General features: G+C 38.1%; 1 long non-coding RNA gene across 1 annotated transcript in view; it reads left to right on the forward strand.

Annotated features, from left to right (window-relative positions):
• LOC122452873 overlaps positions 1–3,366 on the forward strand; it is an 89,452-nt gene extending 86,086 nt beyond the window's left edge. The window contains exons 3-4 of the long non-coding RNA XR_006272875.1: positions 3,041–3,166; positions 3,259–3,366. This is a non-coding gene — a long non-coding RNA (uncharacterized LOC122452873). The remainder of the gene's footprint in view (positions 1–3,040; positions 3,167–3,258) is intronic.
• Positions 3,367–8,688: the final 5,322 nt, after the last annotated feature.

Here is an 8,688-nt window from a genome sequence, read left to right on the forward strand (position 1 = left end):
CATACTCAGAGATGCATTGTGTGTGTGAGCTCAGTCGTGTCCCACTCTTTGCAACCCCAAGGACTGTAGCTGCCAGGCTCCTCTGTTTGTGGGATTTCCCAGGCAAGAATACTGGAGTGGGTTGCCATTTCCTTCTCCAGGGGATCTTCCTGACCCAGGGATTGAACCCACGTCTCTTGAGCCTGCTGCATTGGCAGTCAGGTTCTTTACCACTAGCACCACCTAATGCAGAAATGCATTAGTTAAAAAAAAATTATAAGCCTATGTGCAGGTGCACATGTGTGACTGTGTCTGTGTGTGTGACATATTCTACACAGAGAGGATTTCTTTGGACACTGACACCTAGAACACTGTATCGTCAGGTCTAGTACTGCCAAAAATCCAGGCTTTAATCTTCTTTAATCTTCACGATAATACAATGAGATAACTCTTATGTCCTCCTTTGTTATAAATGTAGAAAAGAGAAGCAGCATGAGCAGGCTAACTTTCTACATTAATTCAGCAAGTCAGTGGCAGAACTGAGATTAAAAACTGTATCTGCCAGGCTACCAAAATTCATGTTCTTTCCTTTTTGCTGCCCTGGATTTTATCCTGTGCCTTGACATAGCATTATATTAGAATGTTAGGTCCATTATGGAAGGAGCTATAGGTTCAATCCCTGGGTCAGGAAGATCCCCTGGAGAAGGGCTAAAGTCCAAAGGGTCTCAAAGAATCAGACGTAATTGAGTGACTAAGCATATAAAATTCATAATGATGATTTTTGAGGCTATGTAACTTTCTAATGAGGGGATTGATTTGGGACAGTGCATTTTAAACCTTATACTAAGATATTGTACTATCTGTCTTCAGATAGGCTGTTGGGCTCTCTGCTCCTGGTTTTGAGGGCTCTGGAGGTGGTTTCCCTTTCATCTCCTGCACTATTCTTTGTAGAGATTAGTCACAACAGCAACGTGATCCCAGGCATTTCTTCTGCTGCTTAGCTGACCCTGAAGCAAAGTAAAAGGGCAAACTATGTATAAGTCAAAACGGTTACAGGTGCAGAGGACAGATAAGAGTTTATCTTTGTCCAGGCTGGACACAGAATTGAGCTTCATAGGCTTGTTTTAGATTTAAGATGTTAATACACAAAAAAACGATACCGAAGTGTTTATATTCATGGAACAGATTGCTGATTAGTCACAGGTTTGGGTTTTTTTTTTTTTTTTTTTTGCTTCCGTTTTCACTTCCTTTCTTGCTTCTCTTGCAAGCCCATATTAATTCTTTTTTATTTCTGTAACAAAAGCCCCCAGATATGTATCTATGCTCCCAGCACTTTGCAAGCACAGAGTGTGTACAAAGTAATGACAGGGAATCCACGATGGAAAATGGGAGGACATACTGTTTGAAATATCCAGAAACAAGAGCTGGTTCTATGCTGTTTTTGTCCAATACATATTTCATGACAGGTTTGACTCTTTATTTGATATTTAAGAACCATGTATTACTTGGGGAGAATTTTGTTACTGATTCAGATTTTCTGCCTTGGAACCTTAAGCTGTTATAGCAGATGTTGAATTTTTTTTATAAACCTTGAATAATATACAGTATCTGCATTGAGGCTGATGAAGGCAGTGCATTTGAGAAAATTGGTTTTTCTGTAAGGAAACAACCCGCTATCATCCTGACCCTAGGCAATGAGTTTTAAGATGCATTTAGGAAATACAGTAATCCTTGCTTCCTATTATCTCTGAGTATGACAAAATAGAGTTGAATAAATATTTATTGAAAGCCCACAGAGAAGAGTCTCCCAGTGTCTGCATTAGGTCTGATACAGAAGCTGGCTGTAATGGAGGAAGAGAACAGTCAGAAGAGACAGGAGTAAGTTCATAGTGACAGGAGATTTTAGGAGTCTGTGATGGCTACAGGCATAGAAATATTTCAGGGTATAGTGGGGAAGCAAATTGGTGGACTATTTCTGAAAGGGCCTGGGATACTTGGCTGGACCTGGCAAGTTACACATGATCAACACTATTAGGCCTTGGCTTTTCATCCAATAATGAGTAAGTGTCAGGTGAGGCTCTGACGCAGTGAGAATGCTGTGCCAGCAAACATGTGCAACCCTGAAGGGCGGTCTCCATCTGATCTTCATTTGTGACATGATCAGAGTAAGTAGTCTGCACAGTGGGGATCCCTAAAGTTTTTAAGCAGAGTTCTGTTCAGCAAGTTTTCTCCTTGAAGGTGTGAGGAGCTGTAAGAGCCCATACCTGTCCAAACCCACAACCTATTCCCGAATCACAAAACATTCCCATTTATTTCTTATGGTGCTTCAAGAGACAAATGGAGTACAAAGGTCATGTGGATATTTTTTTTTCTCTCTCTTTTTTTTTTTTAATTAGTTGGAGGCTAATTACTTCACAACATTTCAGTGGGTTTTGTCATGCATTGACATAAATCAGCCATGGAGTTACATGTATTCCCCATCCCAATCCCCCCTCCCATCTCCCTCTTTTCTCTTGTTTTTGGAAATGATGTCTATTGAGGGTAGGGAGTATGGTTTCCAAGGTCCTTTGACCACTTGGTTTCAAATTGGGGTTAAAATCACTCACAAAACTTTTAAGACAGTACAAATGTCTATTATTTGAAAAACAAATGATGAGTTGGGAAGAAGTTCTTTATCTATACCACTGTCATCATTTTAAGCTTTTTATTAAGGAGCTAACGACTATAGTCATTTAACACTTGGAGGCCATCAATGGAGGGGCCTACATCTGTGATTTTCAAATTAGGTACTATTTGGGTGGGAGTAGGGATATAGTGGTGTCAGTTCGGGACTGGACACAATAAATCCTAAAATCTTTCATTTGTATCTTATTTATTATTTAAACAAATATGTGGTAAGCAGTTTCTGGCGTGCTGCAGTTCATGGGGTCTCAAAGAGTCAGACAGGACTGAGCAACTGAACTGAACTGAACTGTGGCGGGGGAGTTAGTGCTAATTTGCATCAAAAGAATTTATAGTATTTATAATAAGGTAGTCTCTGTCTACTGTTCCCATTTTACAGATGGCAACTCAGAGTCTGAGCAACTTACTATAGCTGGTCAAGCGGCAGAGCCTGGACTGAAAAGGGGAGTCTGATGCTCCTCCCATTGCACTAAGCTTCTTCCACGAATGTCAAGTGCAGCTGGAGGTTGGCATTCTTCTCAAACTCTAATCAAGGTGACTCTTTAGTAATTGGGGTTGTTGTGTATAATATTTTTGTTTTGTATCCTTCCTCTACAGGAAAAGGGAAGGATGACACATCAACATGGCTGCAGAGCACAAGTACCTTGACCTGTAAAGACATCTGCAAATATTCTAATCACTTTGTAAACTATCTTAAGTGTTGTGTATGTGTGTGTGTGTGTGTGTTTAAAGTTTGGGTTGCTTTTCTGGATCAAGTTTTTAAAAACTGTCACTGTTAAAAAAATGTCTGTCATTGTTGACATTTATTTTAGTTAAAAAAAATTTTTTTTTTTGAAGAACCAGAGCTTTCCAATTTGGGGGTGGTAGTATTTGTTGATTAATTATTATGTGCCAGGCACTGCTACCTGTATTCTTTTTAAGCTGTTACAACCCTGTGATAAAAGAACTATTATTATCTTAATATTATAGATAAGAACATTGAAGCACAGAAAAGTGACCTGCTGAAGGTGATGCAGCTAGCAGATGGGAAAACTGGGGCTTGAACTTGGGCTGACTGGCTCCGGAGACTGTATTTAACCACAGCTTTATAAAATGCTCTGTCCTGGCACTTGACTGATGAGTGTGACCCTTCTTAGGTCAGTTAATGGTTGTGGTCTTCAGATTCCTTGTTAGTACTAGATAACTTATTCACTTAGCAGTACTCTTTGTTTACATACACGTCTAACAATAGCATCATTATCATCCTCACTTTACATATAGGGAAATTAGAACTTGGAGGGTTCAAGTAACTGCTACAGGTGGCATATCTGAGATTCAAACCCGTTTTAAGGGCTTATGCAGACTTAAAATTCTATACATTGAATCCTTTATTTGTTTTAAATTTCAAAGTTAAACTGATAACATGCTTGTTCTATTAAGCCGTTAGTGACAGTTTTTCCAATATATGACCTTAATCTACAAATGGTTACAAATGTTTGGGAACCACTGACATAGATAACAGCAGTCTTAACAATGAAACACTGTGCTATTAATATTATATTATTATTTTTTTGAGAAGTCACATGTAGCAAACAGGATGTTGCCGGACATGTTAGGCAAGCTGTTGCTAACCCAGAAGACTGAAAGGGATTAAATTCTCATTATTACTCATAGTTAGTCCCCAAATATCTGTGTATGTTCAGTTTCTTCAGTTTGGCAGGAAGTTTTAAAGAACCAAACAGCATGCCCTTCCGCCCTTGGCATATTCATAAGCTATTTTGGGGTGAGTCATCGGAATTCTGTGGTTTGTATATCCTGAAGGGAGAGAAGAGACACTGTATGGTTAGCATTTATTTGAAACAGCTAGTTGGAAAAAAAATTCTTTGATAAAAGTTCAGTGTTAGGTAAGAAATGCTTGTGGAAGGACTGTTTTGTTATGAAGATTCAGCTTATAGCCATGTCTCTGAGAATATAACATAAATCATATTTTCTAGCCTGTGCATATTCACAGCTTAACCTAGAGCATACAGAAGCCCTGATCTCACATTTAGTTGGGAGTAATACATAGAGACATACAACTGGTTAAATGACTCTTCTTCTGTCCTGGGGAGTCTCTGCTCCCTAGTGCTAAAGTAACGCTCTGAGTTGGTGAGAATTGTAGCCATGTGAAAACAGATAGCAAACTAAATCTCTGGTCTGTTGGATGATATCACCAATGTTATAGTTGTGGATTATGATTAAATAATTACAACAGTAAAAAAAAAAAATACAAGTGGGAAAGAATTAGTTTTTCTCCCTTGTAGCTACAAGGGAGCCCAAGGGGGAATTTCCATCATTAACCATTTTTTTTTTCTTTTTTTAAAAATTTGATAAATTTGTTTTATTTTTAAAAACTTTTTTGTTGGGTATTGGAGTATAGCCGACTAACAATGTTGCAATAGTTTCAGGTGAAGAGCAAAGGGACTCAATTATACATATACCTATTCTCCCCCAAACTGCCTTCCCATTCAGGCTGCCACATAATACTGAGCAGAGTTCCATGTGCTGTAGATCCTTGTTGGTTATCCATTTTAAATATAGCAGAAACACATTTTTTTTAAATCAGGAAAAGAAACTGGTTATTAATGGAAGAAGGAAGGAAATACAAATCTGTTTGATACTTATGGTATGCCAGATGCTGCAGTAGAACTCCCCAGTCTCAGAGGTACTGTTTACATCTGGGGAAAATATTATTTTCAGAAGTTGAAGTGAGCCTATGGTCCATAGCATTAGTTGTCTGTAAGACAGGTACCAGGAAAGGAAGTGGTGATATTTGACACCGATGCTCAATCACAGTTACCCATTTGATTATGAGACCACCATTTGATCCCTAAAATGGTTTAGATGGCACACAAATAGTGTATTACGCAGCACTGAAACACATAATGAGTAAGGCCTTCTTTTTAATTTCCTCTTACTTTTCTGATTATGTCAAATAGGAGATTTCATTTTGACATTGGTGAGATTTGAAATCTCAGAGCAGGCAACCGCATCTCCCTAGACTTGAATAACTACTTACTCCAAGCACTTCTTTATACAGTTACATTTTATTATGGCAAGTGAAATTGTTTTTGTCATCTACATGGAGAAGTTTAAAATGTATCCATATGAAAGAGTGAGTTGATTTTAAAAATATTAACTAAGTAATAATACATATTGGTGAGCTAAATGGGCAATGGGTAATTGACCTGAAGAGGTTACACAACATACAAAACTTTATAACTTTGGTAAGAGGTAGGTGGTTTCACAAATGAACACAGAAAACATAGCTTGCTTAAGTCCTCCCTGCTGGTCCAGAGTAGTCCTCCTCAAAGTGTGGTCCATAGATCAGTGATTGAGAACCTTTTGTCCTCCTGGAGGAGATAAGTACAGAAATTGCAAGTGATCATTTAGAAACTTTTATAGCTTATTGACATTACATTGACATCCAACCTCATGAGCTATTTTTCTAGTAACTTATTTTTATTGCATTTAATTATATTTTCCCTGTATTTTGCAAAAGTATTAGTCTGGAATGGATTAGAAAAGAAACCCAATAGTTTGAGAAGCACTGATGAGAGGGTATGTTTAGAACAAGTAAGTGGCAGCCTAAGCAATTATGATAAAGGACTCTGTGTTGGTGAAATGTACATGATCTTCATGGAATCTGGAATCAGAGTAAGGCTAAGATAATAAGTACATCTGAAAGGTATAGGACTATCTCAATCTTTTCATGGTTGTATCCCCAAGGTCCAGAACAGGTTCTGGTATATATTAATAGTAAGCACTGTATATCTGGCGAATGAATGAATGAGTGAATGAGCTGTGGTGTTTTGCAAGTAGGTCTAATGCAATCACCAAAGAGTATGCTCTATTACAATGCAGTCCTAGTTCATTGTGCTTCTTCAGGCATCGTACAACACCCTCTAGTTCCTTTTGTTCTGATTATAGAAACACCAGGACAACTTCTGCGTATTAGTTGGGTTGTCAATATACACTGAATCCAAGTAGGGTTAATTTAAAATAATTTTAAATTCTGGGCTATGTACCACAACAGATAGGATAGGTTGGGTTATGTTTCTGTAATAAACAACCTTACTATCTGAGTGGCTTGATCCAGCAATTACGTTTTTTCTTTCTTTCACACACATGCACTCAACAAAGGTTGTTTTAGGGCATGGTCATTGCAAGTCACCAAAACCTGTACATCCACAATAACCAAGCTGAGGAAGTGGCAAATCACACTCTGTTTCTTAGAGCTTCAGCCTGAAAGTGACACATTTCACTTCATTTTTTTTTTTTTTTTAGCTAAAATACTGAGCATGGCTAACATCAGTAGGGTGGGGAAACAGTCCTACCACATATCAGAAAAGTGGAGAGCCAGGAATATTTTGTGAGGAGTGCTGTATTTTGTGAGGAGTGCTGATTACCAGCATATATACCCACCTATTGTGAATTACATTAACAAGAGTTATCCTTTCTTTGATCTTCTGTGATTGTGTCATCTGCATTGAGGTGTGGTACTTTCTGAGATCTGAGGACCAAATCTTGCATGTGATGACCCTATAAAGGGAGGGGTCATTTGCATCCTCTGCCTCAGCCATCAGCTCACTTACTCTGGCAGTTCCATTTTCTGTTCTTTCTATAATAACAATAGTGACCTCTGCGAGAGAATACCAACTCAGGTTCAGATTCTCTCTCTACCAACCAAACTTTACTGTTGAATACATCCTTTGCATCTTTCCATAAGAAGGCAGGTAGTTGGCCTTAGATCTTGGTCAGGGAGATTTCTTCTAGGTTATTTTTTTAAATGATTTTCAATAAAATTTTTTAAATAAGTATTTTTGTATGAGATTGTTAGACTGAAGCAGCTTCCAAAAGGCTCATCAATCCTAAGAAAATCAAGCATATCAAGTTTCTATATTTGCAAACCAGAGCAGTAGGTCCCTGGGCCTAGTGATGTGTAGATTTCCTTTTCTTTCCTCCCTTCTCTCTCTCCCTCCTTCCCTCCTTTCCTTCCATCTGTTACCTATCTATCTATCTATCTATCCATCCATCCATCCATCCATCATCCTCCAAGGCAGGACATATCTACATATCTAGATTGGGCTAGAAAGGATACTTCTGAAGTTCATGAAAACTTTTACTTTCTAATGGAATATAAAGCATTTTTGCCCCTTACAAATATTTTTATATAATCTGCTTTTGAATTTACCAGGAAAGAAAAGATTGGCTTTAAAAAGATGATCTTTTTGCAGCTATTGTTAGCATTACTTGGACTTCCAAAATTAGTGGAATCTTAATCAAGATGGGTGAAATTTGACAGCACATTTGAAAAGCCCATGACTTTGGAAATTATAAATAGAAATAAAAATACCAATATCTGCCTCTGTCTATAGACAACAGAGGGAGGTAGAAATTTGAGACTGCAAAATGTGATTAGCATAAGCAGCCAAATGAGATTACTGAGATTCCCCCAAAGCCACTTTGAAGAGGCCTATGCCCGTAGTTGCCTATGTTGAACACATTAGCAGAGTAATTTTCAGATTTTTACAGGATTGTGCCAGTGGACACAGATAAATCACCCAGCTGAAAGGTAATGGGGGAGGGATCTTTTATTACTCCTCAATCAGCTGTTGCACATCTAGACATGTAACTAATCATTTATTAGCCTCTAATTTTGGAGGCTGGCTCTAGATGATAAGCCTCATAAAAAGCTAACAAGGAGATTCCTTTGGTAAGGTGGTAAATCATTAAATGGAGAAATGACCAGTTGATTTATGGCCTACTGGACTACTTTAGACTGTGAAAGATAAACCTCAATTTCTGTTTTGCAAGTGATACCCCCCTGTTCCTTAAAAAAAAAAAAAAAATTAAACATAGACTACACAAAGCAAAAAAGAGCACATTTTCCTCCAGTTTCAGAGATTCTGGCTGACTGGTGAAGCTCAAGTTCTATGTCGTCCTATTTACAGAGGCTGCTCTTAAGTTCTTTCAAACAGGGTCTGCATCTTTAGAGTAATCAGCCTG

The sequence above is a fragment of the Cervus canadensis genome, chromosome 14 (assembly GCF_019320065.1).
Source record: "Cervus canadensis isolate Bull #8, Minnesota chromosome 14, ASM1932006v1, whole genome shotgun sequence".
NCBI lineage: Eukaryota > Metazoa > Chordata > Mammalia > Artiodactyla > Cervidae > Cervus > Cervus canadensis.